Genomic DNA, 27926 nt, shown 5'->3' on the forward strand with positions numbered 1-27926 from the left:
TTACAATCCAACAGTCGCGCAAATTATTGACTTCATCCAAACATCTGGTCTTGCCTTCAATGTGGGCAGAAGTGCGAACCTACCGGAGTGGCTCACTGATTCATACCAGGGCCGCGATTATAAACTCAGATAATCCCAATTCAAGCAAAAAATGCTCACTGGCACATTTTTTTTTTTGACAATCACAAAGACGGTATGCTCGCTCAACTTTCGTCTGTATTTATCTACCGGCTCTTTTGACACCTCGATAGAAAGATAGTAAAACAGATGGAAAAAATATAATAACATGTTTTTTTCAAAGTTCTTACGGGTAGATGCTCTTTTATGTTAATAGGACAGCATCTAGCCTGTCTAGCTACTGCATCTAGCCGCTCGGATTCGAAACTGCCAATAATGTAATTCCACTTCGAAATTTACTAGTATCTCTTTCATATTTTAAATAGGCTGTTAAGAAGAAAACTGGCCACCTTGGAATGATTAAACAATTAGATAAATTGTAACTATAGCAAAAACTGCTCGGTGCAATAAAATTGTTGACACTTTTTATGAGTAGATATGCGTACCGTTAGGTATTAGACCCGTCGGTACATACCGTTGTACTTACCTCAAAACTTGAAGGTGGGGTCGGTAGTGTATCTTCGTAATCGCTCGGGAGAATTTATCTTCAACTATACCGTGTCATCGTGATGGTATGACGTCATGAACTTCCCATTGATTGTGATCGCGGCCCTGGTATTAACATTATACAAGACCAATATCCCCCTAACTCGAACACAGGCACAATAATAATATTATGTTGGCAAAAATAGATTATTATTTAAGGTGTTTCTGTAATAACAAATTTATGTAAGTTAAGAAATAAAAAAATATTGGTTATAGCCCTCACGAATTATAGGTGTTTATTTATGAGATTTCTTGTGTATACATATTTGTAGGAACTTATTGCCGTTAGGTTATTTCTTCCAACCAACCAATAAAATAAAAGGTGTTATTTATATATATCATTTCAGTTTCAAAATGAATGCGAGAAAAAAAGTTTTTTTTCTTTATTTTCACCAAGTAGTTAATTTTATAAGGACGATATAATATATTAATCATAAATAGATATTAATCTAGTTATTGTTAATTTTTGTATAAATTTGAATAAATACACATATATACATATATATTTATTACTAAATTAATCTACCACAGGTTTACGAATGATGAAATCAAGCGAGAGTGCAAATCTGCGACAGGATAATTTATAATATGAAAGGGTTTTTTGATTATTTTTTTATAGATGATTTATTCACTAAAATGCATACATTATTACATAATAAAAATAACCCAAATTATTGAATTTGTTTTTATTTTTTATTAAATAATAAATCATTTAAGTTTGTTAGTGAAAATTCTTAACGTAGGGACTTGCCAATGGTTTGTTTGTACAATATGTATTCAAGAAATTGCTAGCTCTTCCAAAAATAAATTCCCACTTGAAGTAAAATAGTGGCTACTTAGAATCGGAAGAAGTCAGTTGAAAGAGGTCCTTAGAAAAATAATTTCATGGTGCTTCCGAAAATCAATGTTTATTATTCATTCATTTACTTTTTTTATAATCTGTAATTCTCCTTTCAATTTTATTTTAGTTTTTCGAATTGAGATTGTTAGTTGCCAATTTTTTTATTATTGATTATTTTATTTGCATTTAATAACTAAATGTTATTAAATATTTGTATAAAGCCACTTACCGACTTTTCTATGAGAATTTTCCTGTAATTTCACTGTAATTTATTATATAAATAAAAGAAATGAAAGCGATGAAACCGGTCACTGGATATTCCAAATTTGTGGATAAAAGTATCACCTGTCTTTTATTTATACAATATATTAAATAATAGTTTGTCATCGAGTGCTCAGACATTAGTTTAATTAAGAATCAAATAAAAGAGTACAGTACATATTATTTTGTTTCGGATCCTTTGAAAAATTAAAAATATTAAAAAGATACAACAGAAAAAACTCAATAAAACCAGATAAAATGTTTTTATTTTTAAATAGAGAAAAATAGGACAATTAAAATTAAAGAACAGCTATTTACTTGAATATATTAAAATAGTTTGTGGTCATAAATTAATGTAATCATAACAAGATAAAAAATAAAACAAAGTAAATCGAAAATTTAAATTCATATCTACAGATAAAATAAAGAAATAAAATTACGAAAAAAATAAAAGAACCTATTAAAATTAAGATCTAAAAAATGTTAATAAAATAAGAAAGAAATAAAAGAAATGGTTGACCTAAGAAAATAACAAAAATGTATTCAATGATAGATAAAAATATTATAATATATATTTATTTATATATATATATATATATATATATATATATATATATATATAAAGTTCTGAGATGATTTGGTCATGCAGAACGAATGGATGACAAAAGAACGCTAAAATATGATATATATCGTGAGAAAGAATGTAGGACGAGGACGACAAGAAAGTCGTGGCGTGATCAGATTGACCAAAATCTGAACGCGTCAACAGCGGACAAGATGTATGAATGATGAAGAAGCTGGGAATGTATGTCAGGATAGACTTGTGCGGCGGTCCATTCTCTCTGTCGCCACCCTTATGGGCAAACGGCGTGACTGCAATGGAAATTCGCTTACCTGTACTCGGATGACATCTAGCGTTCACCGCACGAAGCGCCGTCCGGCCCTACTTTACCGACTCTGGTTCGCGTCTCGGATATTAATTCAATTTTTTTTATCCAACATCCAACCGTTAGTCACCGAATCGCGTCCAATCAATATAGATACATACCTACCTAATCGCGCTTTGGTTGACATTGAGTTTCTATATTCAATATCTATTTTTACGATGCTTTGATTGATTTCCTACATTTATATTATATTATTTGACCTTATTTGTTTAATACAATGTCTGCTGTGTTCTGTGTCGGCGATGCAAATTATGAATAATGGGTTAGAACTTTGATATAATTATTTTTTAGCTCATTTTGTCCTGGTTAGTGGACCGAGAAACAAAGACGGATCTTAATCATTTGTATCAAAATAATAATAATAATACTGTGGGGCTGTTAGTCATCGTGTTCTAAAATAATCTATAATTATTTGGGACTTTTAGATTTTTAAAATATATATTTTAAAAGACGAACTACATTGATAGTTATTATGTTTTAAAATGATCCGTTAATCTTCGGGACTTTTCGAATTTTGTGAAAGATTATTTTTCTTAAAAGTCCTTTATAATTCCGACTTGAAATCTTCATAAAAACAGTACTGATGCTGCTTTCAAATGTTTTCTTAAGTCCTTGAAAGTACAATATTTATTTATAAATTTATTCATTCAAAATTACACTCGTTTAACTATAAGTGAACTTACTAAGGCTTTTTTAGGCTGTGCCCATGTCAAGCCATAATAATTAACAATAAAAAATACACAGTAAAATTAATTACATTCAAACATGTGATGCAATATAATAACAAACCATAAAAAGGTATTAGTAATAAATAATAAAATTCCAAAGAATACAATTTAAAAAAGATAATCTGACATAAATATTAAAATGTAAATTAGAAATTACACAAATTTAAATTCATACATAATCAAATATACAAAATAACAGTATCATCAAAATCAACAAAATAAAAGTATAACAGTAAAATATAGTAGTATTGAAAAAAAAACATAATAATAGTATCATTTATTCATTTATTTTATGCACAAAATACACAATTTTATCATAGACACAACTATATGTTTTTTATGTCCCGACTTGTTAGAAAATTCCGTGTTAAGTCGGGACTTTTCGATATATAAATCAAAAATATTTATTAACATATTAAAACAATATGCAAAATAATAATCAAAATAATAATAAAATAATATTAAAATAATAATAAAATAATAATAAACATTGAAATCAATATAAAAACAATTGGTTTCTATAAACTCACTCACAGTAATAAATAATACAAAAATACACAATGAAAAAAAACATAAAAATATCAAAATATATAAAAAGCAAGTAAAAGTATGGAAGGAAAGCAGATTTGTAAATTTTTGCTAATTGCTAATCTCCAACTTAAAAACAAAATTACAACCTCGTCTTTATAATTCTTAACCGCGATGCGATGGTTTCATGGCCTCGTAAGAAAATACGTGTTGACAAAGTAAACACATGGCAATCGTTGATTTGTAGGAGATAGAACAAAACTTCATTTTTAATAGTCAACAGAATATTGTCGGCTAATATTGGTGGTATTTTGAATGGGTATGTATTTTATATGAAGAACATGATATTGAACTTATTTTTCTAAAATAACACAATGCCCACTCGATCTTCTGCAGCGCCCCCTAAATGCTAACAATTTAAAAGCCTGCCGGCCAGAACTTCAAAACGCCCACAAAGGGGCGCTGGCGCCCCGGTTAAGAATCACTTCGTCTATAGTCCTTGAAATATAGCTTGATCAAATTGACAGCTGTCAAGCTAATGTCACCAGTGATGGGAAATTACTGATCACTGATCATGTACCGATCAAATCAATTTTATCAGTTTTTTCATGTAAACATGAAACTCTGTTTCCAAAAATTGAAATATTAACGCAAAAACAAGCCTTTTATAGTGTGTTGTTGTGTTTATTCACCAAACAATAAAACATTTATACTTTTTTCTTGAATGATTTTTTTTTCATTCGATCAATTTACATTTATCAATTTGTCCCATCTCTAACGTTTTTGCAAAATGATGTAACCTTGTAAGAACGTCGTTAATAATTAGGTTTTTTTTAGTTATAAAGCTGATTTTACATAATTTTATTATTTTATTTATTTAACTTTTTGTACATAATGTTATTTGTACATTGGCGGGCTTATTGCCAAATGGCAATTTCTTCCAACCAACCAATAAAATAAAAGTTTTATTTTTATAATTCAAGTTACAGAACATATTCAATAGAAAAAAAAGATTAAAAAGTTAAAAATATATAAAAATAGAAATTAACGTATTTGTTTATAAATTACCTTAAATCAAAACTTTTACTCAATGGGAAAAAAGAAAAGAGCGGAAAGAGGAAAAGGAAAGGAGGAGAGATTAAGGAAGAGAAAGGAGATGTTTCTTCTTCTGTATGCCAAGCATTGTATCAAAAAAATAAGTTAACATACCAGATACGAATGGTTTTTCGTGTGTCTATATAATTAACTCCCCAGACGTTACTACAAAGTTATGTCGCCACTTTTGCTGACAACTGTCATTTTAATCTAGCTATATTTTAAGGACTATAGTTTAACTTTTTAGTGACTTTTCTCTCGTTGTTTTAGTTCATACGTCTATCTATGTTTTGCCTCTCGCTATAACAATATGTGACTATTCTTAGCAGAACATCGTAATATCGTGACACACATTCCAACACGCAGCACTGCCAATTACGACTGAATCCATACTTGCCGAATTAGCTGCAAACCATCTATTCTATTATGCTGATCACGGTTTGTTTGCTTGGCGTACTCCTATTTTGCTCTGAACGGAGCAGTGTGGATACAAAATATATCTGCTGCATCTGAGCCTATGAAGTTGGCATCAATGACTTTGGCCGAGGTGTCTGTCTTTTCAAAATCATAGAATATATAAGCTATATATATATAATGTTTAATAATCCGTTTTCCGTAATATATAAACAATAATCCTATTTATAGAAAAATACTTTATTATTTTTAAAAAAGAGAGATATATCTACATAGATTATATATATAATAAAATTAATATATCTATATATCTATAGAGATATAGATATATATTATTGATATCATCAATGTTATCTTGCTTGGATTCCACTCGTCCATGCGCTTTGTAGCTGCACGATAATTGGTTATCTAGCTTCCATATATCAATTATAAAATACATGAATTTTGTAAATGGGGTCTAGAATTCTAATCGTCCATACGCTTAGTAGCTGCAAGACGTGTTGTTATCTTACTCATTTTTATTATTATTTTTAAATGTTATTAATACACTAAATTTATTTGTCGATTTTTAAAATGTGTAAATGGGGCTAGATTTCTTACCATCCATGCGCTCTGTAGCTGCAAGACGTCCTATAATCTAGCTCCTATCCGTTATAATTTTTAATTGATCTTAAATGGAAACGAGGAACTAGAATCCCAACCGTCCATGCGCTCTGTAGCTGCAAGACGTGCTGGGATATTTATTTATTAAACAGCGCTCTTGAGGTGATTTTCACTTTATAAATTATCCAACTATATATATGTATATCAAGTTTTTTATTCTATGTAGACTTGGGTGATATCATAGCCACACAATAATTAATTAAATTCTAACAAAATTACGCGTAGTGACCGATTAAATAAATTTAATTACACGTTTTTAAAATAAATCAAAAATGTAATCAGTATCTATTGCCCGTCTTGGCGCCGCTGCTCAAGTGGGCGTCTGGTGAAAGTGGCTGAACTTAAGAGAAGAGCTTGAAACGTCATAAGAAATATAACGATCACTCAACACATACTATCTATGCTGGTTTTCTAGTTTCTCGGTGTTATTAAAATTTAAAAAATACAATGGAAAAAATGCTCTTGTAACTGAATTTAATACAAGTAAACACAGTTTTTGCTACCGTTCGTGTTTGCAATTTGGTCATGAAGAATAATGAATTTGAATCGGATCCCGTGGCCGGTGTTGCGGACTCGCGGATCAGAGGTCCTAGGTTCGAACCCCACTGGTTGCGCGAGTGGTTGGTGGGATTGAGTGGTTTGTGGCTGGATGGACCACCAGTTGATGAAGGTCCACCTGTCCTACCCATCCTGTGATTTCCCAATTTCTAATGTTTGTTTATTCTCCTCGTCTCTATGGCCATGGGTAGCCTATGGTTGCTATGAGAACAATTTTTCATATCCATAGAAACCAACATCAACAATAACGTTTTTCTTCTCTTCATAATTTGTTCTTTCAACAACCGCATGCATCATATTTTATCTGCCCGCATCCGCACACCTTTACATTTTCTGACCGCCGCGCCACCACATTCCTCTACATATTCCCCAAATAACTGTAGTGAAAGTGCTGTGTTCGCCGAAAAGGGGAAACACTACCCAGAAGCCAAGACTTTGAGATTTAGCATCCGGATTCCTGTCTCTGATCCCCTTTCGTAACTTGGTAGGATTTTTGTCTGCTGTAGTTTGGCCGCATACCGTTCTTGTCCGCATCTGCCATCATCGCGCAAACGCATCTTTTCTTTTCCCGCAAAAGTTTGCACGGATAAAGTTGTAAAATAAAAAAATAAATAAAAATTTGGACGTACTCAAAATACTATATTTTTTCTTTTCAAATTATTTGATGACGCTTGTGATTAATCAGATTTTTTATCGCCTCATTAAAATCATTTGTAAAATTGAAATTGAAAATACGTTACATCCGTATATGTAGATAATTAGTAATTATTGTAACTGTGATCCACGATTCCGTGTGGGCATCTAGTGCCTACTGCCTACGTCTGCGTCCATGTGTCTGTCACTCGCTCCCAACACACTTCTAAACGAAACTTCACGAAGGTGGGTGTGTTGACACGGCGACATCGCAAAGTGCGAGGCGCAAAATTTTGTCCCATCGCGTCAACATGTTGACTTCCGCTCTGCCAAAGGTGTAGAGTAGGAAATGCCAATTTTCTTCCTGCAAAATATAATAAATTAATATTTCCCTTACTGTCCCAAATACATCCGCGCGTTACGGTGCTGTGTAGTCATTACACATGCAAAAAATGAGATATTTCAAATCGAAAAAATCTAATATTCATAGGCAATTGCTTCAATTATTTATAGTTTATTATATAAATAAAACACGAGTGATACTTTAATCCACAAATTTGGAATATCCAGTGACCGGTTTCATCGCTTTCGCGACATCTTCGAGACTGGTATCTTTATTAAAAAGTTAAATGTATTTATACAGAACAGAGTTAAGGATACATAATTCAAAGTTATATTTAAGTAAATTAAATAAAGTTATTTTTATCTTAAGGATCAACTTTTCAATTTCAATTTGTCCAACAGACAACACCCACTCACCCACCCTCTCACACACTTACACTCACACAAACACACTAGCATGTATTGTACGAGTATTTCATGTATTTCTGTGGATATCTGTAATTGGTTTTATTCTCTGTATATTTTATTTGTTATATATTTTTTTACATTTATTACTGTTGATATCCCCAATAAATAATAAAAAACATTTTTAACGAAATTGAGTTAAGTGTTCAGGAGTTCTGATAAATCCTTTATTCATAAAATTCAAATGAAAATAGTTTTTTTTTTTAAATTGTTTAAGGGGTTTTTTTTACGAATTTGTGGTCATTATTTATGCCTATTTCGCGAAAAAATATTTGTGTTTTGGTCTGTTCGACAAGAAGCGACGAATTATTAAGACATTAACCAATCAAGGAATCAAAAAATGGGCTCTTGCGATTACGATTTTGAATAATCTGTGTATTTTTTTTATCAAACGCCGTATACTGCAGCATCTGCAGGTAAATCATACCACTATTATTGGAGGCTTGACCTGTCGTGGTGCAGAAAACAATGCAAAATCGTTGTTTTGATAACCAACATTGCTCGAGTTTCATTTTGCCACCAAACTTTGCTCGTCTCTGCAGACGGAACAGCTAGCCTTCGCTGCACCCGTATTCATTGTAGACACACTCGGTACGAAAGGTAATCGCAACCCGCGTACGAGGCGCAGGCGATCGAGCCGACCTTGCCCCACGCTTATACCGGGGTAAACTAATCTCGGTTTCTGTGCCAACAAATATTGAAAAGTCGTACTATTTGTAATATTTATTCAATATACAAAACTCGATAAATTATGTAGATGAAATATATAAAGTTCTATTATTTATTGACTCGGCGTTAACATTGTGGAATAACATATTGAATTGTATAAATAAAACACTTTGTTTTAAGTCCACTGAGTTTATATATTACAGACAGTACTGCGTGTCCGAAACATGTCGTGTTAAATATATAAACTCAGTGGACTTAAAACAAAGTGTTTTATTTATACAATTATATAAAGTTCTGAACACGAACTCTGGACGAGTGTTTTCGACTCGATGGCTGCTCTCGGGTGAAAATCGAAATAGATAAAAATTGAAAGTTACATTCAAGTTGTTTTTTTTTTTAAACATGATTAAATGGATAAAAATAATTTAACTAACAACAACAACAAACCATCACGCCGTTTCTCCGTAGGGGTAGGCAGAGAGAATAGAACGCCATATCACTCTATCTTTGCATTCAGACCTCGCTTCCTCTACATTCATACATCTTCTCATGCACGCACGCCGATTATTCCTACTCTTGACATGTCCATCTTCAAGTATTTGATGGACTCGATCGTGCCATGTCTTTCTCGGTCTTCCTCGTTTTCTGCATCCATCAACGTTCGCATCGTAGATCCTTTTAGCCGTTCTTTCGCCGTCCATTCCCTCAACATGTCCAGACCGACGCAGCACCCCTTCCCTGATTCTGTCGATGATGCATGTCTCAGCCTTACGCAGTTCACGGATCTCGACATTTGTGCACCTATCATACATCGTTTTGCCACATATTCGCCTGAGGGATCGCATTTCCACAGCATTTAACCTACTTTCATCATAATTTTTCCAATTCCATTCTTCGCTCCCATACATTAGAGTTGGCACTAGAACTCCATTGTGAACTGCTAGTTTAGCCTCTAATTGATAATTAAATGAGGGAAAAATACGAGAGCAAATCAAAAGTTTATCTGGAGAAGAAAACATTGACATTTATATTTTTTAATCATTAGAAGAGAAGCTTAAAATATCATTAATGTAACACGACTTTGCAGCACCGTTTCCAGTAGCTCAATCACAAATAACTATCGACATGCTTAAAAACATGCTAAGCATTTGAGCGATCACAATAAACAATAATGAACATGCTTAAGCTATCGCAGTCATAAGTCAACGCGTGTGTAATCTCTAAGTCAACGCTCGTGTCGGTTTGTTTTTTGTTTTTGTTTTTTGTTTGTTTTCCTCGTAAATAAATACAGGTCGTTGGCGAAAAATCGGCGCTTACTATAAAAAATAATACAAAATATTGCATTCGCAAAATAGTAAGGAGTATCTAATACAAAAAAGTGAACATTAAATTATAAACAATTACTATGGCGACTGCTTTGCGTGCCTACCGTCGGCTAAATGCAATAAATAGCACGATAAATAATAAATAAAAATAGCAGTTTTGGAATATTTTCCATATTTACACCGCGCATCGGTGAAATTCAAGTATGTGATTGCGCAGCAGGATTATACGTCGCGAAATGTAAATACTTTGACATTTAATATTAGGCGTTCACGGATGTTCTATTGTGATCGCGAATACGATAAACAAGCATGGTGAGAAATCGTTATCACGTCGCTTATTAGCACGTCGATAGTTATTCGCGATTGAGCTACAGATATATTGCTAAGCACAGTCTTTAAGAGTTAAATCTTTTCCATCGAGGTAGTAGTAGTAGTAGCATTTAGATCGAAGTTCTGCACTCATAATCTTAAAAAAAATAATTGGCTATTGGTTTTTGATTCAACATTCAATTCTCGCTTGTGTTATTTTTCTATTATTTTACGTATATTTTTTCAGTTATCGTCCGCAATGAGGAACTTCAGCCCTACGGGGACTACGGGAAATTGGATACAAAAAATGTTTTCTTACGCGGGGTAAAAATTAGAGCATTAAATTGTAGTACAAAGTTTCTTGAAAATGTACAGAAAAAGTAATAAAAAATACTTTGATAAAAACGCACTACTTTAAATGACGTCACTGGTTCATGTAAATAAACCTATGATCTGAGAGCTATGGAAGATTTCCGGTCTGCTTGTCGCTTCTGGACCAATAGGAAGAACTGAATGAGAATAAGCGGAAATGAACCTCTGACGTTACACGCGGAGTTATTTCAGAAATACAAAACTTTGAAAAATCGTAGCGCCGATAATACGATATATAAAAATTTTCAAAAAAAAAATTGACTTAGTTTAACAGTCTATTAACAAATAAAATTTTTTAAAAAAAACACCGAACTTCCTCATTTCCTGAAGCACCAGACGAAACGTACAATTTAAAGAACGGTTGTTTTGGGTCCGTCCGTCGGAGAAGCGCGCAAGCGTGGTACACCGCCGTTACCGCATCCAGCGCGACCAACGGCTTCGGAACTAACAGTTCAACATCGCTGACTCACCGTTCACAGTGTGCAAATGTGAAACATGAAAAAAACACTCTCATGTGGCTTATGAGTCAGTCAGAAGGCCGTAGAAATCTGAGTGTGCGCCCGGTACAAACTGCTGTGGTGCTTTTTTCAATGTTATCTGTAACTTTTAATTTATTACCATTCGGCCTTTTGTATACATATTTTTAATCTGCGCTAGATATGCGATCTAAAATAGCACGAATGCGCTTGCGAAAGGCTTTTATGCAATGGTTTATTTCCATAATTTTTTTACGATGATTTAAAAGATTATTCAAATAGCAAGAACTTGTAATCTGGAAACGTATTTGCATCAAACTGTTAACGAAGGGATATTTTTTTTTTTTTTTTAATATTTTATTTATTAAATCATACAAATGTATTTTTTTTGTACTCCCGGGAGTTACAACAAACTCATTTTGGGACAGAAAAATATTTACATATAGGGATGGTAACAATAATAATATAGCAGCTTACCCACCACATACCGCACACCGCATCTGAGGACATAAGTCTCCTTGGCGGTGCCCACATACACGGAAAATTTGCTCGTTGTCAAACGAGAAAAGCTGCCCGAAGGAGCTCTCTGAAATCTGGTAGCCGTAGCATCTTTGTGCTGAAAGAAAGTAATCCAGAAGTACATAATATGTACTTCATTGGATTGAGAAGAGAGGGAAGTGAATTCTTCACTGACTGGGATTAAATTGATATGACATGATCAATTCGCCGAAATGATTACAAAACTTTTTAAAAGCCTTGAAATTCTTTTTAGAAGCCACCAGATCTGTATATCCAACAGGACCTATAACAGGGCCACGGATAGTAGCGAGAAGCTCCATTCGGTAATCATAGAGAAGGGGAAAGGGACAAGACTATAGACAATAATAATAATACAGCAACAAATAGTAATAAAGTAACAAGTAATATTATGTACATAAAAACTGAAATAAGATAGCAAGCAAATATATGATACAAATCATACATCCGCTTGCCATCCTTTAAACAATCCATAATAAAAATAAAAAATACAATTATTAATTTACATATTGCAAGAAAGAAATATTTAAGGGAAAAAAGAACTTAAAACTAAATTTCACCCTCCCGTACCTCCTCAAGTAGTATTTTTTTAAATGAATACAGTTATTTATTGACGTTCTATAGGACTCCGGTAGCCTGTTGTACTCGCTACAAGCAAGGTATAGCAGAGACCTATTTTATTTTATTAGGGAAATCAACAGTTCTACGTACATATTTTTAGTAAACAAACAGATATAGTGTATAAACTCAGAACTAATAACAGATTTCCACATAGTATACAAAGTTAGTAAAGAAAATATATTACATATCAAATAAATACAAACAATTTACACATATAAAAATGTTATTTTCATGTTCTCAATAATCAAAGACTTTTTAAATATTAATTTTAAGAACATTAAGTTACAGTAAATGATTTATTTTTACACAATATGTTGGCGTATTCATTGAATGAAAACTTTGTGTTATAATATGTACATATAAGCTTTTTATGCTTTTTTTCTCTACTGTATATTATTTGAAGTGTTTATTTCTACACAATATGTATCTTTTTATAAAGTAGAAGGCACTATGTGCCGTGTGTATTGATAAATAAATAAATAAATTTGGCGACAAGAGTCGTTTAAATATGGTGTTCGATGATAAACATTTTGTGCTGCGTTTAATGTTATTTTTTTATTTAAAGAATTTTCGGCAAACCAAATTAGATACTTTAATGTACGTAGACTTACAAGATTCTTAAATCAGATAACACATACCACTTTAGTAAAACAGGGCTTGACTATTATCTCAGCGAACATAATGGAAGCTCTTTGAAGTTTTCAAAGGGTTGGTTCCGGTGACCAACCGACCCCCTTCGATCGATTTTCCAATAAATTATTGCCGAAGCGGCCTTCCCTAAAGATTTAATTAAATTAATGTTTAATTAAGCCTGTTGAAATCCAGCGGAAGTGCGGTGCCTTTCGGTGTCGGAAATTGGATTCTCGCTCATTTTTTTTCTTCGTAATATCCTCGACTGCAAATGATCCTTGAAATTTTCCTCAAAATTGTATACATACATACTGCAAAACGAAACGTATAGTTTTTTATGGGTTGTTAATGTGGCGAGATCTTTTTAAAATTATCATAAAATTTTTGATTACCAGAAACTTGTGCTCTAACTAATATCGAACTCACGTGTGGCGTAAAAATATATTGTTTTTTTATACTTTATTTTAAATGTAATACCATAAAGTGGATTCTGAAACTATAAATAATATAAACAATCAGAAATTGTATCGAATTTGTTGGTATTTATCCAACTAATTACTGCCTGATCTGTGGCAGTTAAATTAAATAAATAAAAACCATCTCTACGTATGATAGACATGTGTTTTTTGAAAAGCTGTTAATGCCGAAAGGTTTAATAATAATTTGTGAATGAAATACGTTTTAGCGGGCCAGGGCCGCGATTATGGACGGTTATCTCCATCGGTATATACTGAAACGGTATAAACTAATATTGATATTTATGTACGAAAGTGTATATTATATTTGTATGGAAATTAAAAGTATCTTCGTCGGTAACCGGTAATTGAACATGTTTCGTAAAAAAATGGTAAAAATATTACATTTTTCATACAGGAAACTTAATTTTACTTTGTAGATAAAATTGAAGATAACAATTATAGATCGGTATAGCGCGTTTTTACATACTAAATACGCTTTATATACGCGTTCGGAATACCAGCCCAGGGTCCGTATACCAATGGGATGTTTAAATTTATCTTAAATTTTGTCTACAAAGTAAAATTAAGTTTTCTGTGTGAAAAATATAATATGTTACATTTTTTTTCTTAACTGGATACCGACGAAGATACTTTGAATTTTCATAAAAAGATACACATTTTCGTATATAAATATCGATGTTAGTTTAAACGGTCTCGATGTGGACCGATGAAAATAGCGTTTGTAATCGCGGCCCAGATTCGAATCCCAGGCATCGTATTTATCATACCAACGTGTTATTCGCCACAATACGGAAGCCAGTATATTTATGATTACAAACACCTTTTTTTACTGTGTCTGAAACGGGATTTTACGGAGTGTCATCCGTCCTGCTAACAAATACGCCTTTCCTGCATCATCTTACACGGATATCCGCCAGGTGACGAGCGACGCTGGCAAAATGACGCCCGTCGTGTCCAAAGCGTCGAGCGTCGCGTTCCGATGCCCCCGTCGACCGGCGCCCTTTCGACGAGGTGGCGCGTCGCGTTTATTACCTGCGAATTGATAGAGCCGACGCCTCGGCTCTGGACCCGGCCATGCAGAAGCAAGAAGCAACTAGCGGCGGAGCAGTCGTCAGCCAGTGTGACTCCGCCATCGGCAGAGGACGGTTACTTTCGGGGAGAGCTTCCGCGACGGGTTTCCATTCGAATCCAACAGGTGTGAAAGAAAATAGTGTTAACCGTATGGGAAAAAAGCCCCGCTTTCTTCATTGACCGTGAAATTTTCTTTATTGATTGTTTTAACTTCGAGTGTGTGTTTATCATATTATCTTCTCGTGCCGCGTCGTTATCAACTGAAGTTCCTAATATTCCGTCTCTTCGTACCAGTGTATTTTTTCTCATGTTCTGTTTTGTTGTGTCATGCTGTGGTTGTGCCATTGGTGAATACGTTTATTCAAGGTTTACTGGTGGTCGTTGCTCGTCAAGGATTTACTGAAGGAGTTTCAATAATAATTGATTAATTATGAATTCGCATTCTATCTACCTATCTATATATTTTTGGCTAATATCTTTCTGAATATTTTTTCGTATGTAATTACCTGTTTTTATCTATTTCTTCAGTTGTTAATTGAATTGCGAACAGGCCACATCTACTGATACGGAGATAAAGTCGGGAGTATTATTTTCAATCTCTGTCGATCAATTTTTCACAACACGACATTGACGTAGTCTAAGTTCTTATCGAGCGGCGTCGCTGTGTGGACTTAGTTGCTATGAAAAAAAACATCGCCTACTAATAAGATCAAGATTGATGTTACATCAACGTGGAATCGCTTCGTTTTTTGTGAGAATATATCACAGACACATAAAGAAATGTACCTTTTTTATCTATTATCAAATCGTACGTAAATTCGTGAACCGGGTTGTGGTCCCGTGGTTAGTATCCAAGACTCGCGGATCAGAGATCCGAGGTTCGAACCCCACACTTCCCCAACTTAAATCACATTTTCTAATAGTGTAAAAATAGTGCCACTTTTCAATGTGGCAAATTCGATTGATGTGAAAGTTTCAACTTGAAACATACTTTCCTTGCATTGCCCTATGCACCATGTATCCAATGGTGCGCAGGGCACTGCGTTGGTACGCAAATTGCGGCGTACTCTGATCATTTTCGTTACACGAAGATAAGATGATCAGCCTTACGCTTCAGGTGCCTGTCCAGGGACTATGAAATATTCTAGTGTAAAAACACCCTTACTAATGTTAGTAATTATTAGTATATAACCACTTACCGACTTTTTTTTAGTGTATCGGTTTCGAGACGTACCCGTCTCTTCGTCAGGACACTCACTACTCTAACATGCAAATACTAAAATACACCTTCACCATCACCATAGTATATATTATATAGTATTTCCAAAAACACATAAATCATATTCAGATTTATAGAGATGCGAACTTTGCATTCAAACAATAAGAAAGGACTTAAATTAAATAATATGGAGATTTTTCACATAAAAAAGGCTCAAAAAATGATATTTCCTTAATAAATAATCAAATAAGTTCTCAGTACAGCCCTCTTTTTTATTTAAAAAATAACCAATCTGGTAACCCCACCTCTACCCCCCTCCCATTCAACTCCCTACTAATTCTTTAATAGAAGATTAAATATTTTTTTAATTAAGCCTAGTGCATGTTTAGACATGGTGGGGTTCGCATCTCCATAAATCTGCATGTGATTTATGTATTTTTGGAAATAATATATATACATACTACGCTTATGATGAAAGAGGTGTATTTTAGTATTTGCGTGTTGATGTAGTGAGTGTCCTGACGAAGAGACGGGTACGTCTCGAAACCGGTAGACTAAAAAAGAGTTGGTAAGTGATTGTATACTAATATTTACTAACATTAGTTAAAATGTTTGACCACAAAGTTAATGCTTTAAACATATACAGGGTGCTCATTAAACACTGTCACATCCGAAACCACGATGATCAGTATAAGCATGAAGACATATTGACACATGAAAAGAATTTTTTAGAACGAATAAAATTTAAAAAAATATATAATCAGAAAACGCAAATGGTTTCTGACTTCTGCAAGGGAGAAACAAGAAGAGGGGAGGAGAAGTCTGATACGCCAAAAATGCGCTGCCGCGCTCTCCTCGCTTCTCCTCTGCAGAAGTAAGCAACCATTTCTTTTGTTTAATGTTTTATTTTTTTAAATTTTCTTTGTTTTAAATATTTTTTTGCTAATATGTCTTCTTGCCCATACTGATCATCGTGGTTTCGGATGTGACAGGGTTTAAAGAACATCCTGTATAATATTGACACCTCATTTAATATTTCATGGCAACCGCGTCGGGAATGGAATCTGAGAGATTAGCTCTTTATTATTGAATAATGCGATGCCAATATGACTTTTCGCACTCGCTCTAAGTTATTTCGTACTTCTGTTATTCAAGTCTGTCATTTAGATGTTTGGATATTAAGAAAATATTACAAATTGACTCGTTCAAACAAAGTGGGGGATTTTGCTTCTAAATTACATCCACTTATTGTAATATCAGACTTAATTGATCAACTTAAAACCACCTGAATAAAGAATCACAGTGTGTTTCTTAAAAGACAAAATTGACAAAACGTCTTTACTTTGCCATTTGTCAGCTCGAATTTCAAGAAATAGTTTTTACTGACAATAATTTGCGAAAATTTAGCTTAGCAATTACAAACGCTATCTTCATCCGTACATATTTATTTATTTATTCTGAATCTTGAAATAAGCCACACATAAACATATTTTTATGTGTGCTCTAATAATAACAAAGAACATGCCATGCAAGAACATGAAGATGCCTACTTAGGCGAAAGCGCTCGTTGGTCAAAATAATAAAAAGTAAAACTAAACCAAGAAGTTTCATTGATAAGTTTATTTATAAATTTTATCATTATCATTAACTATGGAGTTTTATCAAGAAATATCAACAAAAAACATCAATATTATAAAGAACATATATTTAATTCATAAGTTATTTAAAACATATTTCTTAACCTTCTGGGAATGTCTCGAGCAAGTAAAAGAATTTGTGTAGCTGGGAAGCATGTTTTCAAGAGATGGAAGAGTAGAAAAAGATGTTGGAAAAAGAGTGAATGCAGGCAACAAAATAAACGGAGCACTAAGCACAGTAATTTCTAATAAAAATATGTCAATCGAAGCTAAACTGGCAGTGCACAACGGAGTTTAAGTCCCAACACTTATGTATGAAAGTAAAACATGGAACTGGCAGAGGAAGGATGAAAGCCGAGTAAACGCGGTTGAAATGCGATCTCTTAGACGAATGTGTGGTAAATCAATGTATGACAGGGTTACGAATGATGAAATCAGGCGAGAGTGTAAATCCGAGTCAAGTATAATTGATAAGATTAAGAAAGGGTCTCTGAGATGGTTTGGTCACGTAGAAAGAATGGACGAAGAAATAATGGTAAAACAAGTATATATGGCGAAAATGAACGGCAACGTGAGACGAAGACGACCAAGGAAGACGTGGCATGATCAGATAAACCAAAATCTTAAGTCTGGTCATGTCAAAAGCAGACAGAACCGGAGGGCATGTATGACAAGATGTATGAATGTGGAAGAAGCTAGGAATGTATGCCAGGATAGACGTGTGTGGCGGTTCATTCTCTCTGTCTACCCCTACGGGGATATGGCGTGATGGTGGTAGTAGTAGTTCTGTGAATTAGAGGTGGTAAGAACAGTTGTAACTGCTGTTTTAAAACAGTTACCTTTCCGAAGCACCTAAAACAGTTTCAGAAAAACAAATATTAAATCACCAAGCGCAGAAGTAAATAAAAAAATACATTTCGCTTAGCGCGAAAAAAAGGGGGAGTCTTAACGTCTTTACGACGCAGTTTAATTTGTGGAACGGTTTCTGTTATTGCTATTTTTATAAAAATACCGGAATGCCCATCTCTAATTTGAATTTTTTTAAAAATGAGAAAAATGTCCTTAAAATGCCTATTGGGCGTGTTTATAAATAAATCAATAATTTACCACGACCATCTCCGGTAAATATTTCCCACATTTTCTTCTGAATGCTGAATTTTAACGCCTGCCTAAATACCCCTTTCGCGTACAATTTTATTTAAACGTCTAAAATTCAGTTTTTAACGGTTTACTTAAAAATCGAATCACGTTTCTGTTCTTTGCAATGCTCATCAAATCCCAAATAGATACAAGATCGTCAAACTGCAGTTTTACTGTCTGTATCGGATACCGAGTAAAAAAAATCTGACCTGGTTTGGAAAATACACCGACCAGCAATAGTCAATGGCACAATCGTAAATAATTTGTTGTCTTTGTTTTTTTGCGATTAATGGCTTAAGTTTCCACGAATTATAATTTTATCTTATTGCTTTTCTGTAGTTTTGAAACATTAGTTTTTGAAGAAATTTCGTGACAAAAGAGTTGAGATTAAATTTCCCTGTTTTATCAAGTTTTATTATAATTTTACAACAGAATTGCTCACTCATTCACAAAACATTTAGTAGTATATAGTATCAAGCAGCCGGAACAGTATAAGGAATAATATAACATATGGACAGTATTCGAATCCTTTCATGAAATGGCTCCAAAATACCTATCGGACCTTTGTATTAGGGAAAATACATGTCAAAGAAAATCTACTCTTAGATCAGCATTTGATTCAGGAAGAGGAAAACTTGTCGAAATCCGGCGCTCCCCAAACACTAGATTTGGAGATCGTGCTTTTGCCGCCGTCGGCCCCTCTGCCTGGAACCGATTGCCTTCAAACCTACGAATCATCGACAGTCCCAGTCAGTTCAGATTCCAACTAAAATGCCACTTCTTTAGACTATCATACCCTGAATTTTAAATCTGGAAATATAATATATCACTTAAGTTTAGTTAGAATGTAAGTTTAGAAATACAATTGTAAAGCGCTCTTGAGGTGATTTTTCACAAAATAGGCGCTATATAAATCAGCCAATTATTATTATTATTATTATTATTATTATTATTCAATATGGGATTGCCCTGAACTATTATCTCTCATCAACTGCAGGGTGTCTGGAAGAATGACTAGACAGGTGCCACCGTTTTGTAGCAACAATTCACAGACAGTGTATACTTATAATGCCATATTAAACAGACTTCATGAACTCGGCAATAGTTGTTCCCACGTATCTGATATATTTAGTGTAGGGTGTTGTTCCTATAGAACAAACCTTTTGAACTTTTTCAAAGATGGTGAATGGTAATTATATTTATTTATTCATGCATTTCATAATATATACAGTTTTTTGTTCACTTTGCCCAGCTGTATGAAACAGTACTTATGATTTTCTTGTTGTATTACTGTAGAATGTTTTATTATTTAATTTTGTTTTTTTACATTTATTCTTGAATTATTTAAACTTTCTACTGAATACTCGTATGCTGTATTATTTTAAGGTTTAAAAAAAATATTAAGCCTAATATGTTATTTATTATGTAAATAAAACACGAGTGATACTTTAATCCACAAATTTGGAATATCCAGTGACCGGTTTCATCGCTTTCGCGACATCTTCGAGACTGGTCACATCCGGTCACTGGATATTCCAAATTTGTGGATTAAAGTATCACTCGTGTTTTATTTATATAATAAATTACAATGAACTTCCATCAAGAATTTTCACTTACAAACTTAAATGTTCCAAATATGTTAGTATTATAAATTTTTGTAAAAGGCAGATTTGCCGTTTATGTTAATAAAATAAAATAAATAACATGTAAAGTACGAAATCGTCAATTCGTTCTTTGATCTCTAATATAAACGAAGTTACAAAGGATTGATCCTGTTATTTCGCCGTCTCTTGTTCAGTTTAAGGGAAGCAAAGATAGAATTCAAAGTATTTTTTGACACGTTATTTTCATCACTCCAACAAATTAAATGGAATATTTAGCATATTGTAAAAGTGTAGGAAGAGATATTTTCAAACCTAATAGATTTATTTAATAATTCACCGATAAAAAGGTTCTTCCTAAAATAAGCACCTTTCGTCTTTTTAGCTTCAATCCCTGGAACTGGTTTGCAGCAAAACTGTTTTTCCAATCTCGATGGTTTGTGCTCTCCTCTACGGCTCCTTCAAAAATAATATATTTGTCTAGAATGTTGGTTATTTTATTTCAATATACAAAACAGCACGACTGCCAATTTCAATGTACATATTATGTGATAGGTAATCACAAAAGCATGTTTTCATAAAAGGCACAACAGATTATTAGTGTCCATAGTCAACAGATTATTAGGGTACATAGTCAGAGAGGAACAGTCTAAAGCTGGTTATCCCACCATGGAAAAGATACACCTCTCGGTAGGCTGTTCAACAGACCAATCATTCTCCCCACAGGCGTCAACGGTAAATTTGACCCGCATTCAGGAAGAACAAATGGTCTGTGTTGCCTAGCTCTTAAATAGTTGCTTACGTATATTTTTATGCGCACCAAAATGTTGGGATATAAATTCACCCGTTCAGAATTTTAAAGTTATAAGCGCGGCAATGCTCCTTCTGGCCCGCAAATTTGTGATACCGAGTATACCTAAAAGGAACAGTGACGGTACTGCAATGGTTAGTATCCACACTCTCTCATGTACAGGTGACGAAGAAATTTCTTATCTATTCTCGCAACCATTAGCGAGTAAGTGGCTTTTTCAGGCCCCACTCTCCTAAATGCTACGCACTAAAGCTGTTTATAAAGGTTTGATGGTATTCAATTCTTCGAAGTGTTGAGAATTATGCACAACAAATCTCAACATTTTGGTAGCTGAACGACTCACATTGACAATACGACTGCAATGTTAATGAGGTATCAAAGGTCACTCCCAAATCCTTGGTTTCCGAGCTATGCTTCAAAGAAATACCAGCCATCTTGTAGCTATAATTTTGACGCTGTTTGTCCGCTTTACCCACAAACGGTCGTCCTGTGCTCGCAGTGCGGAATTATCCAATTTCTCCGCTTGATTTCCTCCCGATCTGCGGTTATTTATCTATGGCATTGTTTTGTCGGTCGGCGGACGTGAATTTTACTTCGGATCGTTGTATTTATTCCTCGTAACAATGGCAGAGATACATCTCCTCGCCGTAAATAACGAAACAATGCCACAGCCGGGTTACGTTTTATCGCGGAGGTTATCGCCTGCTTTGACATCTCGCCCGCCGCGGAGAAAGCGTCAATTATTGGTAAAGAATCGTACCAGAAACGATCAATTTTAACATAACACGTATGCAGTATCTTCAAACTATTTAAACCCGCATGAAATTTTGCAATCATAGTGTTGAGATTTGGTGTTCCTTCTTGGGTAGGTTCTAGTGCATATTTACATACATACATGGACAACTGTATTGGAGCAAAAATTGATAATTTTTCACAAGTATAATTGATAACATTAAGAAAGGGTCTCTTAGATGGTTTGGTCACGTAGAACGAATGGACGACGAAAGAATGGTAAAACAAGTATATTTGGCGAAAATGAACGGCAACGTGAGACGTGGCATGATCAGATAAACCAAAATCTTAAGTCTGGTCATGTCAAAAGCAGACAGAACCGAAGGCCATGTATGAATGTGGAAGATGCTAGGAATGTATGCCAGGATAGACGTGTGTGGCGGTCCATTCTCTCTGCCTACCCCTACGGGGAAATGGCGTGATGGTAGTAGTAGTAGTAATAGTATTATTAGATTAAATTATAATTATTATTTGCATTTGAAGAGACATTCTTGTATGTTATTTTATATGCCCGCAAAAGGAGATCATTCATTGGAAAATGTTAATGTCCCTTTGACTGTATCTCCTTCTGTCTGGTGTTCCTCGTATCCCGCGTTGCATTCTCCAACCATATGGCCTACATTATCCACACGGGCTAGCGCCGCAATCGCCGCTCGCTCGAGGCTGCGTCCGTCCGGGCGGAGCTGATTCAAAATCCGTCGGCGGATTTGTGATTGTAATAATAATTGTTACGGCGGTGTCATTGCTTCTGACCCATTAAAAGTGAGAATTGTTCACCTTGTGCAGAGGCGCCGAACCCCGGTCGACCACCGCGTGGGAGAACAAGACAGAGCCGATAGTCTGAACGAGATCAAAAGCTGTGGCCAAATGGACTCGTACAATTCTATGACGGGGCACTCTCGAGTTTGTCACTCCCAAACTGTGGGGTCGAATCGTCCGCCGCGTGGTCTAGTATTTTAAAAATAAAAAGTAATGGCATCTTTTTTTATTTTCTATATGAACACCTCACTGGGTATAACCCGTGTCGAGGCATTCATTTACATTATTTTTACAATTTGTTCTACTTACAGTAGTTGTTATTTATAATAATATATGCGCATACATACACACATAAATGTATGCATAAATAGCAAAGTCAATAAAAATAATAGCAAAAACACACATATGTACTGTGCAGATATTAAGCCAAAAAGCATGCCACCGTCGCGGGCTATTTGGCTCTTCTACACCGGCCAGCTGCCGGTCCTCCGGCACCCGCACAAATACCTATATACATATACGACAATGTTTTATATGAAAATGAAAACTATGGATATAAACATAAACTATAATTAGCAGACATTCAATCGTGCATCATTACAAAATTGAAGACCACATATCTATTTATTTATTCATTCAAAATTACAAAATTAAATATTGATGAACTTATTAAGGCTTTTTAGGCTATCCCCGTGTCAAGCCACAATAAATAACAATAAAAATATCAAAAAGGAAAAACTCGTGATGTACGAAGCTTATGTTAAAAGCAAACTGAGCTACATGATCGCCTTCTGGGGAATCGGTAACAAGACAGACATGACAAGGATACAAAGACAAAAAATAAAAGCTATAAACGTCTTGCCCTGTTTGACCTCTACGATTGAACTGTACGAAAAACACATCAGTGTGACTTAATATACTTAAAATTGTGTATAAAATTGAATTGGGAAACATAAAAGTTCCATTCATGAACCCAAAAAAGCGCCCAGTTTTATCTGCCGTCTTCGAACGTGCAGTATAAATAATTTAAAAAAACGGAAAAAGTACCGACACACAAAATTTCATTCCGATACTTATTCTTAAACAAAATAACCACATGGGTTCATTGGGGGTGCAAAAAACGTAAATGCGAAATGTCGATTTTCAAGATATGCTGCGATTCATGTACTAATGTAGTGCCCTATGCACCATTAGTGCGGAAAGGGAATGATGATAATGATGACGATGAAAGATATAACCTAATCACATTACAATTCGAACACGTTTTAAAACTACCGAAATTCAAAAAGTTTACACTCCGCGGAACTGATTCCGTCGAGCGCCTGGCTAATATTGACAAAAATAATGGCTCATTAAAACAATGCTACCCATTTATTACAAAACAAAGTGCAACTCACGCCCTAAGATTCTTATTTAATAAGGTTTTATCCACATTATAAAATTTAATTTGACTGATTTTCTTACTTAAATACGAAATGACAGCCGGTTTAGCGCAAAAAGTGACTATTTCGAAAACTTCAAGCTCCGGTTGAGGGCTAAAAGTAGTATCAAATATTAAAAAAAAAAAAATTTGCATTCCGAGTAATCAAAAATGCAACTTTTTGGACCCCTTTCATTTCGAAATTCGAAAAAAAAGTATTGGCCCACCCTATTGCATTAGTTCAATAATTTTCCGGAACTTACTCTGAACATTATAGTTTTGTATTCTGTGTGAAACATTGCATACAGTTTATTATTTTAAACGTTGAAGGCAATAACAGTAATGTATTTATCTTTATAATGCATTTTTGAGGTCGATGTATTATAATCGTCTTCCTGAACTAACGGAAACGCTAAATAAAAATACAAAAATACGCTGCCGTATCTACCTACGTAGAGACTTCTTTGGCCATGGATTATGATTAATTGGGTTATAGGATATTGCTGCGCAAACACAGACTATATTTTTTCCCCTGCATATTAAAGAAGACATTCGGCAAAGAACGATTTGATTATTCGAATGTGGGTTTTCCGTCACTCTTGCACATGCCTCCCCAAATAATGTGCGAAAAAGACAACTGTACATCGGACTGACCGTCCGATTACGGCAAATAAAACCATGCGCTTTGAAGGGTTTTTGGGTTGGGGTAAAATACAATTTCTTCCGTGCGTGAGAAAAAGGATTTAAGTCAAAAAAGTCGATTTTTCACGAGAGCCAATCAAAGTTTTCAGTGTGTCTGAAAATCGAGAAAACAGCTGCCAAATCATTAATAAGGCATTAACTTTTTTGAGTAAAAAAAAATTTGCATACTTTTTGCAAAATTATTCATGACATTTTGTGTTTTTTAAATTTTGCATTTTATATTATTTTTTACATGACTTAAATCTTTTGGATCACGAAATCGAAAATTTTTCTACCAAAAAAATACCGTATACATTTTGTCTATTTTATGACTTATGCCCTTTTTCTCGCGCACGGAAGATTCGACAAATAAAACAAAAAAATTGGACACGCCAATGGTGGACATCTATAGTGTGTAAAAAAATCATCTCTCTGGTGTCCAGGAAGAAATTACGAGAATTCGTTTGTATAAAGAAAAGTCAGACTGCGTGTCCTGTTTTCATCCGCCCGTTTGTCCCCTTTTCATTTATGCGAATTCTGAATTGAATCCACCAAATAATAATAATAATAATATAATAAGCCGTAGACCTTGAGTTGACTGACATAACGATTGGAATTAGTACCAGCTAAGACCGGCTTAGAATTCGCCAGATGTTGCTTTTGATAAAATTCATTCCTTTTACGAGCGCGTACGAACGTATTTAGTGTGGCTGTGGTACATTTGCATTGTGTCATGCAGTTTCAATTTATTGTTCTACTTTAATTTAATCCGACGGGTTATGATAAATGCGGTTATTATGCATCTAGGCTTCGATTCCAAATTCGGCATAATTAATTGGGCATACGGTCTGTATCTCACAGGTATTAACGAAATAATCGTAAAACATGCCACAGATTAAAATAAATAAATAAAATATTAGAAATGTATTTATTTATAAACCTCTACGGAAAATAAATTTATATATATAATATATTTAAAAAATATAATAAATAAAATAAAATAATATAATTTAATAAATAATATATTTTTATAATTTCAAAATATTTTTTAATTTTTCATTCTATTGTAATGATAATATTTTTAACATGTTTTGCAAAGGTTGTCTGAGTCTTTTGTTTAGTTTTGTCTGGTAGTTGATTGTCTAATTTCAGTCCCCGGTTTATTAGTCTCAACTGTCCTTGTCTCGTTTTAGAATGTTGTAAAAGATATTGTTCCGATGTTCTCGTGTTGTGTCCATGTTTACTACAATTGTTTTCAAGTTTTAGTTCTTCTTTTTATTAAGGGTTTTTTTTATTATCTAGAACTGTTCTGAGGACCCAGTCTTTTATGTCCATCTGATGTAGTGATTCGTACGTTTAGCTATCATGTTTTAAGATCGATGTCGTCTTGCTGTTGCAAACACCAGTCCACTTTCGTTGTAAAAATGCTTTTTTTCAGTTGAAATAAAAATCTGAAGTCAGCTATATTTTAATGCAAAAAACATCAGTTGTCCCAGATGCACTATTTTAATATGTACTATTATCATGAAAAATATTTTTTTTTTACATTCACTAAAGTTCTTAATAAATTGAAAGTATCTTAATTGGTTCAAAAGTTATGCTATTTTGGAAAGCGCAAAAGCCCAAAATCTTGCTCCCTGAACATTTTTAGGTGTGGATAAGGGTGTGCCCAGGATAGAAAGACATGGGAAAATTCGAAAGAGGCCTATATCTATCGAGGCCTAGAGAACTGTCTGATAAGTAGTGTATAGGGGTAAAGAAAATGAGGTTTCAATTGACACAATCCTTGGGATATCGATTTTTGTCTATGTTCTCAAATATTTACAAAATATGGAATAAGCAGCGGTTTGCGTAATATTTTCAATTGCCTTCGTTGCATTTGACAAATCTTTTAATGTTTTTTCCTGACATGAGCTCTGAAGGGTTCGTCTGCTAGTTTCTCACTAGATTCTTCCAATGACAATCTATCTGCGTAACAGTATTCAAATTAGTCATTTTGTACCCATGCTGTTTAATTTATTTATCCATTAGTTCTCTTTCAAGATCCACGCACGAGCCCTTGTTACGACATCGAGTCCAGTCGACGCCATCTCGCGTACAGTCGTTCGCACGCGCCGAAGTGGCGCGGGCAACTCCAGTAGCCTCAGATCTAATGGCATTTTAATGATGTTCCTTTTAATAAATCGCCAGGAATTACCGGCGCGGGCCTCTCTCGGTCAGGCGAGCATCGGAAACCGGTTGATCCGCCTCGTTTTACCTGCAAACGGTTTATTGTCTCAGGAGTCTCGGAACACAGTTTGGAAGGCATCTCGAATTATCTCGATTTATCGTTTTAGGTGCTAAAGGAAAAACAATGGTTAGGTGCAAATCAACTTTAGATTAAAATCGACGTGCTTGCATGAAATATCATGAATGTAGAAGAAGCGAGGTCAGCATAATATATAAAGACAGTGACGTTGAGTTGAGGGAAGTGGCGTGATGGTTTGTTGTTGTTGGTACCGTCGATCTGAGAACAATTTTTGTGAACTGATTTGGTTTTTTACGTGATTCGTTATAAATATTATTGTAAAACTGTATGTTATCTTCTGGTTGTGGTCCCGTGACAGGCCCATTTCACATGTATTGTCGAAATCCACACGACACGGTAAAATTTGAGTAGATTGACATTTATAACATTATTTTGTATTCATTTAAAATGTATTCAGCGGCTACTCTCTGGTAAAAATCCTGCAAAAGGAAATCAAGTGGAATCAGCCGGCCTCAAGGTTTACTAGTTATTGCGTTTGTCTGGCAATTAATAAATAAATATCCATCTACCCTATGTTCTTTAATCGTGCTGTGCGGATTTTTACCATGGCATGAAATGAGACGTAGTGATGTGGACTCACAGATCAATGGTTCGAGCTTCAAATCGCATTCTACCACAATTCGATTCCCATTTTTATAGCGCCAGTTATTTACGGCTTAAAATCAAATTGAGTAAATATCTAACAAGGACTCAAATATTTATTTAAAAAATATATTTAATGTCTCAACTCTCATCACTGTCATAAATATTATTATTATTATGTTTGTCTTTCCATACTTTGTCTATTTTATCTTCATCGATCTTCATATTCACGGAACCCGTTTGCCGTTTATATATTGTTTCATTATGTGTAACGTTTCCCAGTTCGTAATTATGCAAAAAACTAGTTTTCTGCATCTGTTTTCAAAGAACGTCTGCGTGTTTTTTGCAC

The 27926-nt window shown here is 34.2% G+C and overlaps 1 protein-coding gene across 3 annotated transcripts in view; it reads left to right on the forward strand.

Moving 5' to 3' along the window:
• The window catches only part of LOC148278494 (serine/threonine-protein kinase MARK2-like), a 176198-nt gene that overhangs the window by 13527 nt on the left and 134745 nt on the right, over positions 1-27926 (forward strand). Inside the window, exon 1 of one of the 3 annotated variants that reach the window (XM_088231313.1) lies at positions 14650-14751. The exons of 1 other annotated variant lie outside the window; for it this stretch is intronic. The gene's annotated coding sequence lies outside the window, so the exon portion shown is untranslated. Of the gene's footprint in view, positions 1-14649; positions 14752-27926 lie in introns of those variants that run through there. One more of the 3 variants, XM_088231318.1, reaches the window with a different exon arrangement.

The sequence above is a fragment of the Micrasema longulum genome, unplaced genomic scaffold (genome assembly GCF_059751315.1).
Source record: "Micrasema longulum isolate JH-2025_06_02 unplaced genomic scaffold, ASM5975131v1 h1tg000873l, whole genome shotgun sequence".
NCBI classification, from domain to species: Eukaryota; Metazoa; Arthropoda; class Insecta; order Trichoptera; family Brachycentridae; genus Micrasema; species Micrasema longulum.